The 21,927-nt window shown below is 35.8% G+C and overlaps 1 protein-coding gene and 1 long non-coding RNA gene across 2 annotated transcripts in view; both read right to left on the reverse strand.

The window, feature by feature from the left end:
• The window catches only part of LOC144366091 (uncharacterized), a 108,341-nt gene that overhangs the window by 66,004 nt on the left and 20,410 nt on the right, over positions 1–21,927 (reverse strand). The window lies entirely within an intron of this gene.
• On the reverse strand, positions 78–12,848 carry LOC144366089 (uncharacterized). The gene is made up of 2 exons (XR_013424963.1): positions 10,964–12,848; positions 78–8,667 (listed from the first exon to the last, which is right to left on the reverse strand). It is a non-coding gene; the product is annotated as an uncharacterized LOC144366089 (long non-coding RNA).

Consider the following 21,927-nt stretch of genomic DNA (forward strand, 5'->3'; position numbering starts at 1 on the left):
ACAGACCAGACAACATGGGAGGACACAAGAAAGCAACTATCTTAGTTCAAATTGCTATAACAAAATACCATAAACTGTTTGGCTTATGAACAGCATTTATTTCTCACAATTTTGGGAAGTCCAAGATCAAGGTACCAGCAGATTTGGTACCTGCTGGGGACCCGTTTCCTTACAGATGGAGCCTCTTGTTTTTTCCCCTCACACGGAAGAAAGGATGAGGAGTCTCTCTGAGGCCTCTTTTACAAGAGTGCTATTCATGATGACTTCACCCTCTTGAAATAATCACCTGCAAAGGCTCAATTTCTTAATACCATTACCTTGGGATCAGGATTTTAACAAAAGAATGGGAGTGGAGGAAATAAGCATTCAGATCGTTGCAGTGGCTACCTGCAAGTCAAGAAGAGAGGGCAGCTTCTGAGAGAGTAATACATGAAGCTGTGAAGGCGAAGCTGAAGTTAGAATGGAGACCCCAAGAATTAAGAGATGTCACTATATGGAACATCTCAGAAGAAACTTATCTTGGACTTCTAGCTTTCAGAATCGTGAGGAAATAATTTTCTGTTGTCAAGTCTAAGGCACTGGCAGCCTAAGAAACTAATACAAGTATCAAAATTAAATATGGTTAAATAAAAAAGGAATGATTCGACATTAATTTGCTGTCAGCATTAGATTGGTCAGTTATCTCCAAGAAGTTTTGTTATAATTGGATATGAGGTGAGGTATCCCCCAGAAGCTCGTATGTTAATGCAGGAGGTGAAAAGTTTAGATTATGAGAGTTATAACCTCATTCGTCTTTCTCAGTTTGAAAGGATTAACTGGGTGATAACTGTAGGCAGAGGAGACATGGCTGGACATGGTGGGTCACTGGGGGTGTGCCCTTGGGAGGGTTCATATTTCCTGCAGTCCCTTCCCCTCTCTCTCTGCTTCCTGGCCACCATGAACTGAGCAGCTTTCCTCCTCCTTGCCCAGATTGATGGAGTCGGTCAACCATGGACTGATGAACTCATGGTCTAAAACCACAAGCCAAAATAAACATTCCCTCCTCTAAGTTGTTCTTGTAAGGTATTTTGGTCACAGTGACGAAAAACTAACACAGAAATTGGTACCAGGAGTAGGGGCATGACTGTGACTAACTTGACTATGTGGGTTCAGAGGTCTGTGGAACTGGTTTGTGGGAGGAGTTTAGAAATTTTGGGAGATGCATGGTAGAGAAGTCTTAGAATGTTTTAAATAGTGCTTAATGGATGAGTCTGGTGGGAGCTCAAAAGACCAGAATGCCAAATAGGAATATGGATGGTAAAGACTATGCTCATGAAGCTTAAGAGGGCAATTAGGATTCTATTAGGAATTGACCTGGAAGCCATTTTTTGTTATATTCTGGCAAAGAAGTTACCTACATTTTGCTTATGTCCTAAGGTTTTTGTGTGAATATGAATTTAAAGGTGATGTTCTAATTAATCTGGCAGAGGAAACTCCAAGATACCACAGCATTCAGGCAGTGTGGCATGCATGAATTTTTCTGGAAGCTTAAAGCCAGGTTTACTGAGAGAACTGGAAGTAGATAATAAAGCCTAAGGATTTTAAAAACTTACAGTTTGGCCATAAAATGAGTGTAAAATTAGGGTCAAAGAAGACATGGTTGTTGAAGATATTACCACCACAAAAGAGAAGGTAAGTAATTTGCACAGAGAGAGTAAGAATAGATGCTTGATGACATCTCAAGAATCAGCAAGATAACACTCATTGAAGGCTCAATGTTGTAGGAAAAAAAACTCCTTTAAGAGATCATGGAGGCACCCTGCTCCCAGAAAGTTATTTCCCCAGAATTCTTTGCACTGTACATAGCTTCCCGGGCACTCAGAGACCATTGCAGTCCCATGGTCAAAAGGCCCCAGCTACTGCTTGAGCTGGAGGCAGACCTCAGTGTCATCCACCTGGTGCTCCTTCCTTAGGAATGCAGGATGCTAGAGTTAAGGGGTCATGGGAGCTTCCATCAAGATTTTGAAAGAAGGCTGGAACCCAGGCAAAGTTGGCAGAATTGGAATCTCTTAGGGCAGCTTCTGAGAGAGTAATACATGAAGCTGTGAAGGCAAAGCTGAAGCTAGATGTCAGTAATATGGAACATCTGCCAAGGAAAGCTACTGGCTGTGGACAGAGCTAGGCTAAGACAAAGGCCATGTGGGCTGTAACTGGCAATGCTATTGGGGTAGAACTATGCAAGCCTTTTGGAGAGAACATCTCACTGCCATGTGCCCATATTGTGAACAGGGAGATACAGGACCAAATATTGTCCACCTGGGTTTCAGTCTTGCTTTAGTCCCATCTCTTCTTTCTCTGCCTGTATTCCTCCCTTTTGGAATGGGAATGTTTACTTGGTAACATTGTATATCGGATATATGTAACTTCCTTTTGATTTTTACAAGGGCTTACAGCCAAGAGTTTGCCATGAGTTTCAGATGAGACTTTGGACTTGGACTTTTGGGCAATGCTACAACTGTTAAGACTATGGGGCCTCTTGGAAATTCTAAATGCATTTTGCTTTGTGAGATGGACATGAGCTTTTGGGGATCAGGGACAAAATATTATGGCTTGGATATTAAGTATCCCTCAAAAGCTCTTGTGTTAATGCAGGAATATTCAGAGGTGAAATGATTAAATTATGAGAGCTGTAATGTAATTGGCCCATCCTAGTTTGAATGGACTATCTGGGTGGTAATTGTAAGCAGTGGGTCGTAGCTAGCAGAGGTAAGTCCCTAGGGGCATGCCTTAAAAGGGTTCATCTTCCCTAACTTCCTCCACCACCTCTTCCTGGCCACCATGAGCTTTCTTTCCTCCACCACAGAGTGATGGTGTAGCCAACTATGGACGGAACCTGTAAAACCATGAGCCAAAATAAACTTTTCCTCCTCTAAGCTGTTCTTGTCAGGTATTTTGTTCAGAGCAATGAAAAGCTAACAGGTTTTAATATTTGTGAGGCTGAAATCATAGTGGTTAAGAGCATTGTGCTCTTGTCTGGTCATGCCATTTCCTTAGCCATGTAACTTAGGCAAGTAAAGCCTAAAAACATATACAAAGACTGCATAAGCTCTAGTACTTCATATGTGTGTTAAATGAGATAATGATTCAAGAAATGACTACCTTATTGATTTTTTGGTTGTTTTTCTTTTCTTTCTTTCTTTCTTTCTTTTTTTTTTTTTTAAGAAATTAGTTGGAAAAATGCTTGAAGGGGTACCTTAAAGTAACTTCATAAGTAGCTGTTTTGTGATTCCTGACTTGAGGTATGGAAAAGTTACAAAATGCAATGGAGAGCCTGGTACATAATATAACATTTAGTTAATAAAATCTGTCTGCATAGCCACATATCTAAATGTTGTCTTAAGGGGGATGGCATAACATTTTCTCAGATTCTAATATTTTTTTAACCAGATAAGTAAGCTATGATCCATAGAAATCAAGGGATATTGCCAAAGTTATACAGAAAGTGTATACAAAGTTAGATAGTGGGGTAGGTAGGTCTGTCTGACTCTAAGACTCATTTTCTCTACACTATACCATATTACCTTTCCCACAATTTTCTAAAATCTATAGGTTCTAGTATGCTGTTCAAAGTACTCACCCAATACTTGCTTCCTGAAACATAAATATATTTTACGGGTGAAGGGTCATGGGGGCCAGGAAATTAGAAAATTAAATATCATTTTCAAAGAGTCTTTTCATATATGAAAGGAAAAACAAAAAGGGGGGAAAAAGCAAAACAAAGTTGAAACACTAAATGAGGAAATTCTAGGTTTGATAATTCTACAGAACTGCAATGGAGCTAGCCATGGTATAATGGCCTCATAAGAATGTGGCATAGGTGATTTATATTTGCACATTGCAGTGCCCTGATTTGAACCAACAGACTACAGTTTCTAAAGGATTATAATTTCTACAGCTATTGGATCTACCCCAGTGTCTAATTTTAGCACATATTTTGCTCTTGCAGTATTTAATCATAGTTAAATAAGAAAAGTATGTTCTCAACTGCTAAGTGATAGCTCTCCATTTCATTTTGTAACATTTTTATAACCCACATCAGGAATCACAAAAATAGCTACCTATGGAGTTATTTTAAGATTCTCCATCAAGGCAGTTTTACAATAATTTATTTAACAAAAGAAGCAAACAATAAGGTAGTCATTTCTTGAATAATATTCTCTTTATTAAATTACCTCCCAGAAAATGCTTAATTCTTTCATTGAGTAGGTAACTCACATATTTATTTCTTTTAAAAACAGACTGGCTCTTGAGACTGGGGTTGTGGCTCAGTGATAGAGCACTTGCCTGGCATGTGTAAGGCCCTGGATTTGATCCTCAGCACCACATATAAATAAACAAATAAAGCAAAAAATCCATTAGCAACTAAAAAATGTAAAAAAAAAACCAGACTGGCTCTTAAATAGGATGATACCATGCAACAGCAGTTTTAAAGTTTCTTACTGAGAATGGCCACATACAGATTTTTACTACTTGAATTAAAAATAGACAACCAAAGCTGAGAAAGAACTGTATTTTTCTAAGTAAAGTTAAGATGATTAGTGTGAACTACTTTGTTCCAGCAAGAATTTTTGCTACTTCACTGGTTTTGTACTATTACAGCATTGTGGTTTGTATGACATTTAGATATTTGGGTTTGAAATGTTAAAACCCTATGTTCAATCACACTATAATCCAGGAGTTTTAAAAATACTTCCCCAAAATCATAATGCAAGTCTGCCAGACAGTTAATTGGCTTGTTATTTGCATCAAATGGAAAAGATGGAACATTATTTTTAAAAATGTTCACATCTAACAAACTGTTCATGTGATTATAAATTAGTACAACCACTATGAAAATCAGTATGGAAGTTCCCCAAAAGACTAGGAATAGAACCATCATATAACCCAGGTATGCCATTCTTCAGTACATAGTCAAAAGAATTAAAATCAATATACTACAGTGATACATGCATACCCATGTTTATAGCAGCACAATTTACAATAGCCAAATTATGGAACCAGCCTCAGTATCCATCAACAGATGAATGGATAAAGAAAATGTGATACACACACTCACACACACACACACACACACACACACACACACACACACACACACACTGAAGCTTTATTCAGCCATAAAGAAGAATGAAATTATGTTATATACAGGAAAATGGATGGAACTTGAGATTCAGAAAGTCAAGGGTCATATGTTTTCTTTCACATGTGGAAACAAAAGAGAAAAAAGAAAAAAAAAGTGGGGATCCTATGGAAATAGAAAAGAAATTTATAGAATAGGGAAAGGAACTAGTGGGAGGGAGGAAGACAGGCAAAGGGGAGGTATTAGAAAATGAAATTAACCAAATTATGTGTATAACAACAAAGCCCACTATTATGTACAATTATGACGTACCAATTTTAAAAAGATCTAAAATAATCTTTACATCTATGTAGATAGAACATAATTTGTGGCCTACAGACAAGGAAATAGGAAGACTTTTATTCTTTTCTTTTTTGGTAACAGGGATTGAATCCAGTGGTGCTTCCCCAGACCTTTGAATTGTTTTTTTTTTTTTTTTTTTTTTTTAATTTTGGGGCAGGGTTTTACTAATTTGCTTAGGACCTCACTAAGTAGCTGAGGCTGGCCTAGAATTTCCAATCCTCCTGCCTCAGCCTCCCAAGTCACTGGGGTTACAGGAATATACCACGGCGCCAGGATAGAAAAACTTTTCTTGCTCCTTCTGCTCAACTTTAGTAACTCTGGAAAGGCTTCAAAGTTATTACAAAGGTTCTAAAAATCCATATGTTCCCTCCAAATAGACTGATGGTTGTATTAAAAAAAGGATTCTCATCTTCACAGAAGTTGGAAAACACTCCCTAGTCCCCCTTTTACTTTTGCTCTGTCTGCCTCTTGAGGAGGATTGAAGAATGCAAAAAGAGAATAGCCAGAAGTAGAGGTGGGAGGATGGTAAAGTGGGGTCTACTGCCATTCTCATTAACCAGAAGACATAGAATGAAGTGGAAGCTGGAATGCCATTTCTCCCTGTTTTATTCAAGTATTGAACTGTGATGTCCTTGAGGAAAGAATGGAAACATTATATGGAAAATAACTATATTTTATCTGAATTTTTATGATGTGTTCCTCAAAATAACTGGGAAGATGAGAAGGGTTTTTGAATAAGGTGGATCTTTAAATTATAATATTTCCCAAACCAGGACAATATCAAACTGAAAAATAATCAATTCCCAGTCAAAATGGTACAATAAATTAATGTTTCAACTCATTCTACATGTTCTAACACATGGTAATAGTAGATAAAATAGAAAAGATAAAACTCAAAGACCATTGTAGGGCTCAAAAAACAAAACAATATCATTGTGGACCAGAAACAATAGAAATGCAAAGTTGTGAGCAGAGGTAGAGCTGCAGCCTATTAAGCTATAGATTTTAAAGCAGCTAGCCCAAACTGCAAATTTACTTCTTATGAAATATGTGGGTTAAAATGGTCTACCTAAGATGGAGACCAAAGCCAGCCTTGTTACTGGAAGCCAGAAATTGAGGCAGAACTAACTTGACCAAGCATCCTGGTTTTTCCAGGACTCGCACTGTTTCAGCAATGACAATCTCAAGTCCCCCCAAACTCTCAGTTTTAGGCAAACAGCTATGGTTGTTCACCAGATTCTCCTCAGTCCCATGAAAGAAGGCTAAATAAAACTTCTGTAGATACACTGCCTGGGCTATGTATTTATGGGAAGCTATAAGCTCAGAAAGGCAAAAGGACCAAAGAAAACTGTCACAACAGCACAAGCCAACTCAGGTACTGGATTGGGTAGTTTCCTAATATAGATAAGACACAGGCATCCTCTAAAGCCATTTTAAGAACAGGTTCTGAACTAGGGTATGGAATGGGGATAAGAAAAGATGGAAACATTCATTGAACTTAAGAAAAAATGATAACCAAAGAATCTCCCAATCAAAGTGATTGTGCAAATCAAAATTCCAAAACATATAATAAGTTAATGCTAAAAAAAGAGACATAATCAGTGATGGAATAACTGGCAATGCACCTAGCTTTCTTGCTATAAAAAATGACAAAAATAGACAAAATGTATAGAAGACTATTTTGTGAAGATGAACAACAAGCAGTGTAGGACTGAGATCCCTGAGAGAAATTCAGTCTATTTCCACAACATTCAGTCTATTTCCACAACTGCCCCAGATTTCTGCCTGGAGGCACTCTGGATTTATACACAGAGGGAGAACCCAAGGAAAGCACAGCAGTTTTGCTGTACTTAAGAAACAATACCAGAAAGGAGAAAGCAATGAAGAGACAGAGCTCTGGAGATCCGTGTGAGGATTATCTTGAATCTCTGAATACTAAGATGCAGATGAATAAAGTACAATTATATAAAGATAGGCAAAGAACAACTTCTGGGAGAATAACTCTCAGAGAAAGAAGTACTGGGAGTTGAGACTTAGGCAACACTTTCAGACAGTGGCAAATATTTGAGTTATAAACAGTGGAAAACGTCTTAAAAATGTGAATGCTGAGAGAGAATTCTCCATGGCATTTCTGAATGTCTTATGACAGGTTTTAATCCAAGTCTACCTTTCTAAGGATGTTTGTATAGCCAATAGCTTTTAGAAGGTATAGTGTCACCTATACTGCTTGTTGTTCATCTTCACAAAATAGTCTTCTGAACAGAGGGCAGATTTGTTTTCTGAGCAGGATAACAAAAGAGGATGGCTTTCCAGGGTGAAGTCTGGCAGATCTGCAAGCAGCTACTTCATAAGATAAGAAGTTTCCTAAGTTCAGGGTTCCTAAGAAGTGATAAACCCAGTGTATAAGTAATATTCACCTGGACCCCACTCTGTACTGTTCCCATGGGGACTTGGGATAAAGGAGAACCAATGAGAAGATGAAGTCTATGTCAACTGCTGTGCTGTAAGTAATGTTTCTTTGTATCTTACTCAGGAGTCTCAGATCTGTCAACATCTGTGAAACTGTGGCAAGGTCATCTGCTGTCTTATACACAGGGAAAAAGCTCAGGTCTTAAAGAGTCCATGACTTGACAAAGCATTTAATAAGAACTTTAAAAGGCCATACTATAAAACTATAGTTAAAATAGCTCTAGAATAAGAATTTTTTTTTTAAAACAAAGAGAGTGAGAGAGGGAGAGAGAGAATTTTTAATATTTTATTTTATTTTTTTAGTTATCGGTGGACACAACATCTTTGTTTGTATGTGGTGCTGAGGATCGAACCCGGGCCGCACGCATGCCAGGAGAGCGTGCTACAGCTTGAGCCACATCCCCAGCCCCTAGAATAAGAATTTTTTAAACATTGGTTGGTAAATTCAGCCCACAGGCCAAATCCAACCACATCCCTAGTTTTATATGGCTTACGAAGAAGTATTTTTTGTTTGTTTGTTTTTCAAACTTTTAAAGGGGAAGGAAGAAAAGGAAGGATAAGTGTGCAAAAGAGACTGTAGTGCCTATAGTGTCATACTTACTATCTGACCCTTTAAAGAAAAGCTTTGTCTTGTTTTGTTTAGAATCATCTTAATGAAGCATAAAACAAGGTTGAAGGGATTGGGCTGATCTTCAAGTAAATTAACTGCTTGCTAGAACTGAACACTCCAAACACTCCTAGAAGGAAGATAAGAAAATGTAGACATACAACAGTGTGGTAATCACAATATCCAGCACCAATAAAAGATTATTAGACATATAAAGAAGCAAGGAAACATAACCCATAACCAGAATAAAGTCAGTCAATACAGATTCAGAATTATAGAGATGGTAGAATAAATAGGGGGAAAAAACACACCAAAACTTTAAAACAGCTCTGATATTTAGAATGTAATGGAAAACATGAAAAATGTGGAAACAAATAAGGTATCTTAATAGACAGTAAAAGAACAACAACAAAAAAAACCATATATAACTTTTAAAGCTGAAAAATACATTACCTGAAATAAGAAATTCACTGGATGGGTTTAGTAATAGCAAATTAGGCACTACAGATGTGAATGTGGGCAATGGAAATTATACAACAAATTATACCCAGAGGAGAAACAAAACAAAAAACCCCCAAAGCCTCAGTGACCCATGGACAACATCAATGGGTCCAACAAATGTGCAATTCATAAGAAATGAGAAAGAATGGGGAAGAAAAAATATTTGAAGAAATAGTGGTTGAAATATTCACAAATTTGATAAAGACTATAAACTCATACATACAAAAACTCAATGATTTCTGAGTGGGATATCAACAGGACCTCATCAAAGCATGTCACAGTTAAGTTGCTGAAGTCCAATGATAGAGACATCTTAAAAGTAGCTAAAGAAAAAAAATCATATTACATTGTTATGATTTGAATATGATCTCACGTGTGAGATAATGCAAGAATGTTCAGAGGTGAAATGATTATTTTATGAAGAGTTGTGACCTAATCAGTGTATTAGTGGGGATTAACTGGGTGTTAACTACAGGAAAATAGGGTGTGGCTAGAGGAGGTGGGTAGGTCAATGAGTGCCTTTGGAGTTTCTATTTTGTCCCTAGTGAGGAGAGTTCTCCGCTTCCTAGTTGTCATGTCCTGAGCTGTTTTCCTTTGCCACACTCTTTCTCCATATGTTCTTACTTATCTTGGACTCAGCTATGGAGTTGGCCATCCATGGATGGAGACCTCTGAAACTGGAGCCACATAAACTTATCCTTCTCTAATTGTCATTGTCAGGTCTTTTAATCACAGCAATGAAAAAGCTGACTAAAATATATGTACAGGAAAAAAAAGAAAGACTGTTGATTTTTGAACAGAAACAAAGCAAGCAAGGATACAAGTATTGAAAGAAAAAAAAATCAACTTAGAATTCTTTATCCAAGTAAATACACTTTTAAAAAAAGAAAATAAATGAAACAAAAAACCCTTAAAAAATGAAGGCAAAAGAAAGATCCTTTCAAACAAACAAAAGTGAGAATTTTTCATCAATAGACCTGTATTATAAGAAATCATAAAATAAATTCTTCAGGCTAAAGAAAATATCACTTAAAAAATAAAATATATATACATAAGAAATTAAACACTGTAAATGGTATCTATGTGGGCAAATACTAAACTTTTTGGCATTTCTTAATTTCTTTAAAAGACAATTGATTATTGGGGCTGGGATAGTAGCTTAGTGGCAGAGTGTTTGCCTAGCATATGAGAGGCACTGGGTTTGATCTTTAACACCACATAAAAACAAACAAAATAAAGACATACTATTCATCTATAACTAAAAAAAAATAAAAAACAATTGATTATTTAAAACAAAAATAATTATAATGTAGGTATATAAAATATATATAGAAATAAAATGCCTGACAACAATAATACAAAGGACAGGAGGGGAGAAATGCAAGTGTACTGTTATGAGGTATAATACTGAAGGTAGAATGTGATAAGTTAAAGATCCATGTTGTAAACTCTACCCCATTAAAAAAATTTAAAGAAGCACAGCTAATAAACTGAGAAGATAAAATGAATCCTTATCACCACCAAAAAAAAAAAAAAAAAGGAAAAAAGAAGAAAAATGAAAGAGGAGATAAAAAGAAAAGGAATAATAGCAAGATGGCAGACAAACCCAACCAATATCAGCAATTACATTAATCACAAATGGACTAAGCACACCAATTAAAAGGCAGAGATGTCACTGTAACCTATCAATATACAATTTAAAAATAGAGATGATTAAAAGTAAAAGAATAGGAAAAGATATGTAAAACAAACACTGATCAGAAGAAAACTCAAGTGGCTACATTAATAGGCTAAGTAGACATTAGGTTAAAGCACATTACCAGAAATAAAGGAAATTTCATATGACAAAAAAGATGATCAATTCTAAGAAAAAACAATTCTAAGTATGTATCCATTTAATAGAGCTTCATGAAGTAAAAACTTACACAACTGAAGGAACATGTAGGCAAATTCACAAGAGTAGAGATCTCAACTCCTCTGTGATTGATAAAAGAATTCATAGGATAACTAGATGAAAAATCAACAAAGATACATAAGACTTTCATAATACTAGACACTATATAGAGCATTCCTTCCCACAAATGCCAGATTATTTATTTTTTTTAAAGGGAACATGGAACATTCACTAAGAAAAACTATCTGCTAGGCCACTGAGAAGTCTCAAAAAACTTAAAAGTACGTAAACTATAAAAATATGATTTGTGACCATAAAATGCAATTAATTAGAAATCAATAAAAATATATGTATAAAATTCCAAAATATTTCAAAATTAAGCAACATATTTTTAAAGTTACACATAGAGCAGAGAATAAGTTACCAGAAAAGTCACAGGAAAATATTTTAAACTAAACAATAATGAAAATACAACATATCAAAATTTAAATGTGTAAAAATTGTAATACAATTAAAGCTACATATACGGAGAAACTTTTAGCAGATCATCTTTGACTAGGGAGGGATCACACACAACAAGTATAAATATCCGAATGTCTAAGTTGAATTTAGAAAACTTTAATAGTGAACAAATGAAAGTATAAAAGTTCATAACACATTAACATATATACTTTTTTTAGGGTGAATTCCTCTTAAGTGATATAAGAGTCAAAATTCCGGGCAGAGAAATGTCTATACAGAATCAATTGAAGATTAAACTGTATTTAACATATGACTATAAAACAAAATGAGTGATAAAAACATATTCAATCTGCATGACTAATGCTCCCGAGTCACTTTCCAGTTACACTATCATAAAGATAGAATACTTACAATTTTCCAGAATTATACCAGTAATATAGGAAGGGGGAAAAAAGGGAGGAAAAAATCCCAACCACTCATGGATCTTACTTGGGGTAGGAGATTTGGGGAAGACAGACTATAAACAATTAACATGTAAAAATATGTATAGTGTTTCACAACTTGGAGAAAAGTATAATGGAAAACAGAACAGGAGAGATGGGGAGAGTTATAATTTGTTTTCATTTTTAAATTTTATGTTAAAAAAAAATTTTCCCCCAGTGCTGGGGACCTCATGCATACCAGGTCACCTCTTTGCCACTGAGCTATACCCTCAGCCTGCAAACTAAAATTTTGAAGAGTGGGCAGGAAAGGCTTCTTGATAAGGTGTTGTCTGAGGGAAGATCAAAAGTAAAGGAATAAGCCATGTGAAAATCTGGGGCAAGTGGTGGAAGTATGTCTGGGTGTTCAAGGAAAAACAAAGAAGGCAGTGTGACTCTGCAGGAAGAGTCAAAGGAGTAGGGATTTCACTTTGTGTGTGTGTGTGTGTGTGTGTGTGTGTGTGTGTCAGGGATTGAACCCAGGGCCTTATGCATTCAACCAGCTGAGCTATATATATATCCCTGGCCCCGGACTTCACTTTTACTCTTAGTAAATTTGAAGCCTCAGAGGGTTCTGAGTAGAGAGGTAACAAGACCTTCCTAGACTTTAACAGAAGCATTCTGGCTGTTGTTTATGAGAGGGAGAGGGAGAAAAGGGAGGGGGAGGGGAAGAAATATGAATATGAAAGGAAACTAGTGAGGAGCCTACTGAAAGAATACAGATGGAAGTGAGAATTGTATCTACCAAGGTGGTTTGTAGTTCATTCAAATGGGAATGATCCAACAGGAGAGGGAATATGATGCAAGAAGTGGAGAAAGTGGGGCTGGGGATGTGGCTCAAGCAGTAGCGCGCCATGCCTGGCATGCGTGCGGCCCGGGTTCGATCCTCAGCACCACATACCAACAAAGATGTTGTGTCCGCCAAGAACTAAAAAATAAATATTAAAAATTCTCTCTCTCTCTCTCTCTCTCTCTCTCTCCCCCCCCCCCACTCTCTCTTTAAAAAAAAAAAAAAAAGAAGTGGAGAAAGTGACTATCTTGGAGTACAAGTAATGATGGGATGTCCACCAAAGTTTCATGTGTTAAAGGCTTGATCCCTCATACAGTAAGGTTCTGAGATGGGGTTTCAGGAAGTGATTGGCTCATCAGGGCTCTGACCTCATAAGTGGATTAATCTGTTGATAGACTAATAATTTGATGGCATGTGTTCGTGTACAAATATGTAATAACAAATCCTACCATTATGCACAACTCTAATGCTGCAATTTAAAAAAATGGGAAAAATAATTTGATAGCAGTATTGGGAGGTAGTGGAAACTATAGGAGATGGGACCTAGTTCAAGGACTGGGTCACAGAGTGCATGCCTCCAAAGGAGTGTATCACCCCTTCCTTGCACCCTCTCTTGGCTTCCTGACCACCATGGAGTAAGCAGCTCTACTCTGCAACATGCTCCTACCATGATGTTCTGCTGCACACAACTGTGGAGCCAAGCAACTATCTGCTGAAATGAAATCATGAGCCAAACAAAATCTTTCCTCTTCTAAGTTGATTTTCTCAGGTATTTTGTTACAGTGATGGAAATCTGACTAGCCCAAGAAACTAGTGTACAAGAGGGATGGATATAGAGCTAGGAACATTTCATTTACAGGAATAGGAAAAAAGAGAATAAGGCACAGACATAGATAGGTGACTGCAAGTGTTTGTGTTGGAATGGTGGTCTGTGGAAGCTCTTTTCTGATCTTATTTCCCAGGGAAATAGGAAGCAAGGGCTGAAAAGGAAGATGGAAGGGGTGGGGGTTATATTGATGGCTTGAGAAAGAGAAAGTATAAAGCAGTGAATTAGGAGAATTAATAGATTAGATTTACCATGGTTGGTCTTTTCAACCCAAGATACATTTGAAATAGTTCTCTAACATCTACATATATTAAGAAGTAATTCTCAATATCTCTTCATCTTTATTAAGCATATGCTACTTCTGAGAGCGAGCCAATCATGCCCTCTACTAAAGGTTGATGTGCCTCAAAATGAGTGAGTGCAAATTTATAGTTTCCTTGTACATTTGCAGAACTAAGGTTCTGTTTTGAATTCCTTGCTTCTTACAAGACTACCTTCAAAAAAGAACCAGAGCATTATAAATTTAAATGAGCTTATTATTATGTATATTTCCCATTTACCCTAAGATTACTGCTGAAGTGAAAACCTTAAGGAGAAAATTAATGTCATGGAGGGGAAAATGCTTACTGTAAGAGGTGGGAATATTAGAAATGTTTTCAAAAAGATCTTGAAGCAGTGGCACACGCCTGTAATCCCAGCAACTTGGAATGCTGAGGAGGGTCACAAGTTTGAGGTAAGCCTCAGCAACTTATTGATATCCTGTATCAAAATAAAAAATAAAAAACCACTGGGAATGTAGCTCAGTGGTAAAGTGCCTTAGGCTCAATCTGCAGTACAAAAAACACACAAAAAAGAATATAGACAAACAGACCAAGAAACTTTCTAATGATAATCTCATATGAAAACCTTTGTTGGTGGGCCGTGATCATTATTATCCAAACTACGTGTATGAAGACATGAATTGGTGTGAATCTACTTTGTATACAACTAGAGATATGAAAAATTGTGCTCTATATATGTAATAAGAATTGTAATGCATTCTGATGTTGTATATAAATAAAATAAAAAGAAAAAGTAAAGTGAAAAAACTCCAAAGTATATTGCTAATCCAAAAAAAAAAAAGAATGGTGCCCCCCCCCCACATAGCTGGTAGGTATCATCTAATAAAATAATCTCAAATCAATATGGATGTAAATTGTGTCATAAATATGCTATACATCAAAATTAAAAATCCATAAAACCTTTATGCATCTCATGGAGTGATAAGGAGACCAATTACCATTTTATGTTTTTTTAATTGATGCAACTCAGGAAAACAGAAAAGCAATCTTGATGTTTTAGAAGACTTGAACAGTGTGTTGTTTTTTCTAAAATATCTTATTCTCTTAAACCTTTGTATTTGAGAAAAATGAATTCATACCTAAATTACAACATTACTGAACTACACTTGTATGTGTATATATTTTTCCAGAATACAAATCTTCTATAAGTATCTCACCATCCAAAATCCTTCTATTATAGGACTTTAGGCAGGTGTTCCAAGTCAGGAATCTCCTGAACCTAACAACATGATGATTCAAAGAATCATGACTGACACATTTTTAACAAATAATGTAATGGTGTTTCCCTGTGTGTGTGTGTGAGCACATGTGGGGTGGTGGATTACTATTTAAGAGAATTAAGCCAGTTCCCATAAATAATTATTGCTTATGTATGGGAATGAGATGTTAAAAAATAATCATTATACATATTCAAAATCAACCAGGCTTAATATACTCTTTTTTTTTTTTTGGTGGTGGGGAGGTATGAATAAAGCAAAATACCAAACTAACTCATTGGTTCCTAGCAAACATTTAAGGGTCTAAAAATTCTATTCTGATCATTCTTAAAAACAGAGGAAAGCAGTTATAATTCTTAGAACTGTTTTTTTTTTTTCTGGTTCAAGTTTTGGTTTTCAATGGCTTTATGCAATTTTTCATTCAGGCAAAAGTTCATGCAGTCACTCTCAGGAAAGTTTAACTTTTTCCAGATCTAGGTAAGTTAAAAAATATTGGCTAAAGGTGAATAATACAAAGTGTTCAAATTAAGTCTGATCCATGATCACAAAGGCCACAGGTTTGTGCATGTAATGAAGGAGGCTTGTCCTCTGAAGAACTTTTTCAATAGGTTAAGAATGTATATCAAAAAGAAACCTGTATCCCTTGACTAATACATTATAAATGAATGAAACATTATGGGGTGGGGGTGACTGGATTTTAACTAAAACTGTTTTAAAGGGTCATTCATATTTTCAGCCATTCTACCTCCTGAAATAAGAATTTTATAACTTACATGATTTATTATTTATTCTAAATTTGTCTTTTCACTCTTTTACAGAAGGGAAATTTAACTATAAAACATATTCTGGTCATAATGCCTCTGGTACAAGATATTCCTAATGAATAAGTTTTAAAAATAGTAGCTAAAATAAGCTCTTTTTGTTTTAGTCACAGATTCTAATCATCTCAGCAATTCTTGCCCCTCATTTGCACATATAATTGGAGGATGACTGGGTTACTGCTACATTCCAAATTTCATTCTGCTACCATCAACTATGCTCAAACTTTCAGTGACTCAGATTGTAATTTCTTTGTCTTCTAATAATAGAGGGCATATTTATTTTGTGGGAAAGGAGAGGGGACAGAGTGTCATATTGACTTTTTAAAAATAGTTAATCCTAAAGCCTTATTTGCACCATTAATATCAATTTGAAAAAATAATAAAACCCAAGGACACTTAGCCCAAATAACTTCTCTTGAGTTGTGCTTGTCCGACTCTTGAAGAAAACAGCCTGGGTTTGCCTCTCCCTTGTGTTTGAGAACTCTGTTGTCGTTCTGCTTCATGGGTGCTTTTACAATCCAATACAACCATTTTTAGGTTATCCTACTGTTGATACTTTCAATGTTCACCCTTCTACACTCTGAAATGTTGTTTATTTATTAATTATAAAATACATAAATATATTCTTCTAAACAAAAACTAAGATCTCCTTAAAAGCATTTCCCCAAATTCTAGCCCCCTCCTTAAATGTAATTGGAATTATGATTTTGAAGTACATTCTTTCAAAACGTGTTCTAGGCATTTATATAAACACACATAAACATTTATACATCCATAAAATTTGTGAAAAACATATATTGTTTTGTTACTTTCTTTTTCACTTAAAATTTATTAAGTATACCATACCATGTATTGAGGGATAACAATTTTCAAAAATGTTTGGTAGACTTTTTTAAAAAGTATAAATAGCAAAATTAGTACAAATGCAAAATTTTTTACTTACTTTTTAGCACGAATTTTGATAGTCCCATGAGTTTTGATAAATGCATAGTCATGAAACCACCACCACCACAATCAAGAAATAAAACACTTCCATTACCCACAAAAATTTGTGTCTAATTTTAGTTAAAGGCACTTACCCCTTCCGCAGCAATCATTCATCTGTGTTCTAGTTTCGCTTTTCCCACAAAGCTATGTAAGTGGAATCATACATTTGCCTGAAAAGTCTGGCTTCTTTCACTTAGCCTAGCACACTTGCAATTTATCCATGATGTTCCATATGTTGGTCGTCTGGTTCTTTTTATTGCTCAGTATTTCTGTTTTATGGATATAGACTGTATAATGTTGATACATTCATCAGTTGAAGGGCAACAGCATTGTTCCTAGTGTTTTTTGATTATGAATAAAGTAGCTATAAATATTGATTTTCAGGTTTTGGGGTAAGCATGTAGGAGATGGAATACTATTGGAAAACATCTTTGTTAATGGCTGCATTGTACTTTGGGACTTGAATCAAAATATCAAATGAACTCTGACAATGAGGATTCAGTGAACACAATGTTGGTCAGTGCTATGGAATGTTTTTTAACTAAATCCTTACAATTCCTATTATTATTATTTGCAGTGCTGGGACTGACCCAAGGCCTCCCACATGCTAGGAAAACACTACCACTGAGCTATATCCCTAATCCCCAAATCCCTATAAAAGACATTTTAGTTACTTCTAATTTCCTTATCATAAACAATGAATTTTTTTAATTGCTTCAATTCAATCTTTACTGATCATCTGTTATCGGTCTACCATTTTCCTAGAGGTTTTCAAGGAAAAATGTGGAACATTTAAGCAATAGTATGTTTGGGAGAGCTGCCTATCTCTAGGGTATTATGTTGCAGGTTTAATGTGAGAAACATAAAATCATCTTTCATATTCCCAGGCTGGTGGTTTTCAAACTTCAGTGGATACCACAATGACCTATAGGGCTTGTTAAACATACAGATTCCTGGACCCACTTCTGGTTCAGTAGGACTATCATGGTATCTAAGAATTTTCATTTTTAACAAGTTCTCAGGTGAAGTTAATGCTGCTGGTTCCAGGAATATACTTTGAGAACTACCTTAAGCTATTTTGGAGAATTTCTGAGCCTGATATCTTAAATTTGCATACTTCTTCATCTGTTAGGAATTCAAAGATCTAGAAGTAGCAATGTTTGAAGTTAATGATGCAGAAGAAACTATATATGCCATTTCCTCTGAACAATCACTGGAGATCTCTAGTTTCTCAGGATTTTACTTTCATTACTATGAAGTTATCTTGAGGCAGGTTCTTCACTACTAGTTGGCAGGGAACTTGCCCTCTGGCACTCTAAGCATCACCAGTAGCAACAGGAGGGGATTTGGGTGTGAACAGTTCTACCAAAATGGCAGAATTCTTAATAGGAAGCTCAGGAGTTGCCTCTCTGGGTCAGAGGTGGTTGGGTGCTACAGTTTATCCCCAAATGGGCTGTGTATTAAAGGCTTGGTTTCTAGCCCATGATACTATTGAAAGGTGTTAGAGACTTTAGTAGGTGGGGCCTAATGGGAGGTTTTAGCACACGTCCTCAAAAGTACTGTGGGACTGGTATATTCCTTGCTTTGGGGTCAGCAAGAGGTGAACAACTTGCTTCACCCACCATGTGCTACACTGGTGCCTTATCACAAGCCCTAAGGCAATGGAGCCAAGCAACCTTGGACTGAAACCTCGGAAACTGTTAGCCAAAATAAAACTTTTCTTTTTAAGATGATTTTTTCAGATATTTTTTACAGTAACTAAAAGCTGACTAACACACTGGGTGTATCTTGGCTGCAGGAACCTTATCAAAGTTCCAGAACATTCACCTGAGACTTTAGAAGAGCTGGATAGGTATGGAATGGGGTGAATGGAACATGTTTCCCCTGGATTTAGGATGGGGGGGGGTCTTGAGGTCATGAGCTAGCTCTCGTTGCTGCAAAAGCCAGGTCCCACAGGCAGAGGAGCCAGAGTTACTAAGTTGCTGGTGAGTGTAAAGCTAACTACAATAATAACTTTGTGGTTTCCTTCCCTTAGCTACTCTGGTGGGTGGCTTCAATTAATAGATCCATTGTTTCATTCTCCTCATAGCAGGTTTAAATCCAGTTTCACCATTCACTAGCTCCATTGCTAACTAGTTCTTGGGAAACTTCCTCATCTGTAAAACGAGGACAACATTCCCACCTCTTCAAGTTATTGTGAGGATGAATATAGTAACACATGTAAAATATCAGTTAGCATGGGAATTGATACACTGTAGTCTGCTCTTTATCTAATGGGAGTGTGGATCTATGGCAAAGTTGTATACCATGCTGCAGGAAGTTTCATTGACTCACAAAATTATGCCAGATTCTCTTTGGATATAAGAGTACTGACATGATTCCCTCTGGAAAATGAGCTAGCTTTGGGAGCCTGCTGTTAAGTCTCTCATAAGCATATGCAGTCTCTAGAGGTCATGTAAGATTGGAGCCTATATTAGTTGACAGGAAAATATCATGCCACACTAGCTTTTGAAACCGTACAGGGTCTAGTATGACTATTCACTGTATGGAACTTTTTTCCAAGATAAAAGGAACAGGGCTGAATTATTTCAATCAAATTCATTTTACAGATTATCTTGGGAGGTTTTCAGTGACTTCCTAAGGATCACAGAACATTGTAATATTTAGGGTTCTTAATTCTGAATGATCTTGTTTTCATCTATTTTTTTCTGAATCTTTCCCCTTTTGCTCTATCCATAGAACTTGTGTGTTATACAGATCTTTGTATTTTATATACGTGTCCAAAATGATGGGGAAATTCATTAACACAATTTTGTGTCTCAAAAGTCTTGCTTAGGAAAGGATTTTGGAAGAATGGGAATTTAAGGACAAATTGGAAGAGTGAAAGCATAGGTTGACATGCCACAAGCAGTGCAGCTCATCTTCATCTGTCATTCTGACATACTCTAAATGGTCGTACTGCTTAAACAGTTTCTTTATAAGCATTATTATTCCAATGACCTCATTTTAGCTTATTAGAAACTTAGTACCTATGTTTATATTTCAATTTTGTTTTACAGTTTTCATGTTGTCTTAAGCATGTCTTACTTAGCCAGTGAATATGATTTTTTCCCCTATGTCAGAAGCTTACTCAAGGAAAAAAATAATTAGAAGCCCACTTTTAATTTAAAAGATCTGTATTACAATTATAAACTTAAATACATCATACTTATTTTATAAAAGAAGGCTTCCTTTTTGTTCCTTTATTTAAGAACTGAACTTTTAAAGCACAAAAACAAACTTCACTAGCAAAGGAAGTGATAATTAATTTCAGAATGGTCCATATAGAGTTCACTACCATCCCCCCACACTTCCCACTGCCTTAAGTTCCTGCTTCTTTTCCTAAGAGAGCTAAGGACCCTCACAGACATGATCCCTGTTACAGGAGATCTTGAATCCACAATACCTCTCATCAGAGGAAAATTTCAGAATGATATATACAGAGGACATTTCTTTCTCCTCACTGCCTTTTGTAAGTTCTTGCTACTTTTGATGGGAAAAATAAGGGCCTATCATCAGACACGATGCCTGTTGCAGGAGGGCTTAACTCACCAATTCCTCGTCCCCATTCTTAGTAGAGGGGAAGATGGATGTTACTATCCCTAGTATTTTAGTTGCAAATGAGGCATTTTCTCATTGAAATAATGTGAAAAATGGTGAGTAGATTGTCTTTACTGTGATGAATTGGATAAGTTACTAAGAGCTGGTTCAAAAAGCTAACAGTCATTTTAACATCCTTTCTATGAGAAACATGTTTGTAGGTCCAAAAATAGGCTGACCACCAACAAAGTTTTCTATGATATGTTTGAAATACAACTTGTCATAGGATGGGAAATGGTAGGCTATTTAAAAATTTTTGACTTACACAAATTCTTTCAAGTGTGCATTAAGCAACAAGCATTTCTTGAGTTCTGGAACATCTGCATAAAGAATCAGTAGTTAGGTACTAACCTCATGAAAAGCTCAAACATAGCTTGGGGGATCTAAACATACTATTTGTTTCACTTTTATATACGTTTGAAAATTTCCATAATAATAAAATGGTTTAAAAACCATTTATATATGAATTTCAAAAGTCCCCAAAGAATCAACCTAGGACAAAATTGGGTGGCAATGTAAGAACCCCTAATAAGAAGTAAAAATTTGAAATTTTAATTGTACCCATAACAGATAGCAAACAAGCTATCAATATAGAGAACATTTAAAACAATGCATCTTTTGGATTTTCCAAAACCTTTCATCATTGTTGCTCAGAATTAAGAATGTCTTTCAAATGCCTAGGTGTGACATTTTTAAAAAAATCATTATACAACATAAAATAAAACTGAAGGAGAGCGTCTTACTAAATTGGGGACAAATGAAAGATCTTCGTAAATCTCTGAAGAGATTTAGATTCTATTTTGCTTTAATCTTAACTAACATTAAGTGATTTAACTGGTGATTAGCATTTTCAAAAGCATACAAGAAAAATATATATTCTCATCGATTTTTTAAATAAACTGAACACTAATCATTTTTATATATTTCCATTTTATTTTCAAGTACTTTATTATGATTAATACAAAAAATTAAATTCATTTTTAAAAAAGCATCTTTTTAGTACAGTTATCTCTTTAAAATGTAACTTCATAGAGGTCTATTAGGCTTTTTAAGGCATAATTTTATGAAATTTAGAGTTAAAGCATTTACTCTTTAGCTTTTTAGTCCCTAATAAATTTCCTATAACATACTTTCATATCTTTTACAAACAAAATATTTGAAAAAACCACAATGTCATGACATAAAAGAGAGCAATAATTGCAGTAGACAAAATAATAAATGAAATATGATATGCCTTCTGCTATGTACCTATGAGTTATACAGAATAATCACTACAGCAGATGTCCTTAGAGAACAAAGGCGAATAGGAAAGTAAAAAGGTTGGGGAAGGCATGGAAGATATTTTCTGTTATCTTCTACTGTGTGGTCTATTCTTTAAACAGAGAAAGGTCTCCTCAAGGGCAAGTCCTGTTTCAAATGTCCCTTTACCCTCC

The sequence above is a fragment of the Ictidomys tridecemlineatus genome, chromosome 8 (genome assembly GCF_052094955.1).
Source record: "Ictidomys tridecemlineatus isolate mIctTri1 chromosome 8, mIctTri1.hap1, whole genome shotgun sequence".
NCBI lineage: Eukaryota > Metazoa > Chordata > Mammalia > Rodentia > Sciuridae > Ictidomys > Ictidomys tridecemlineatus.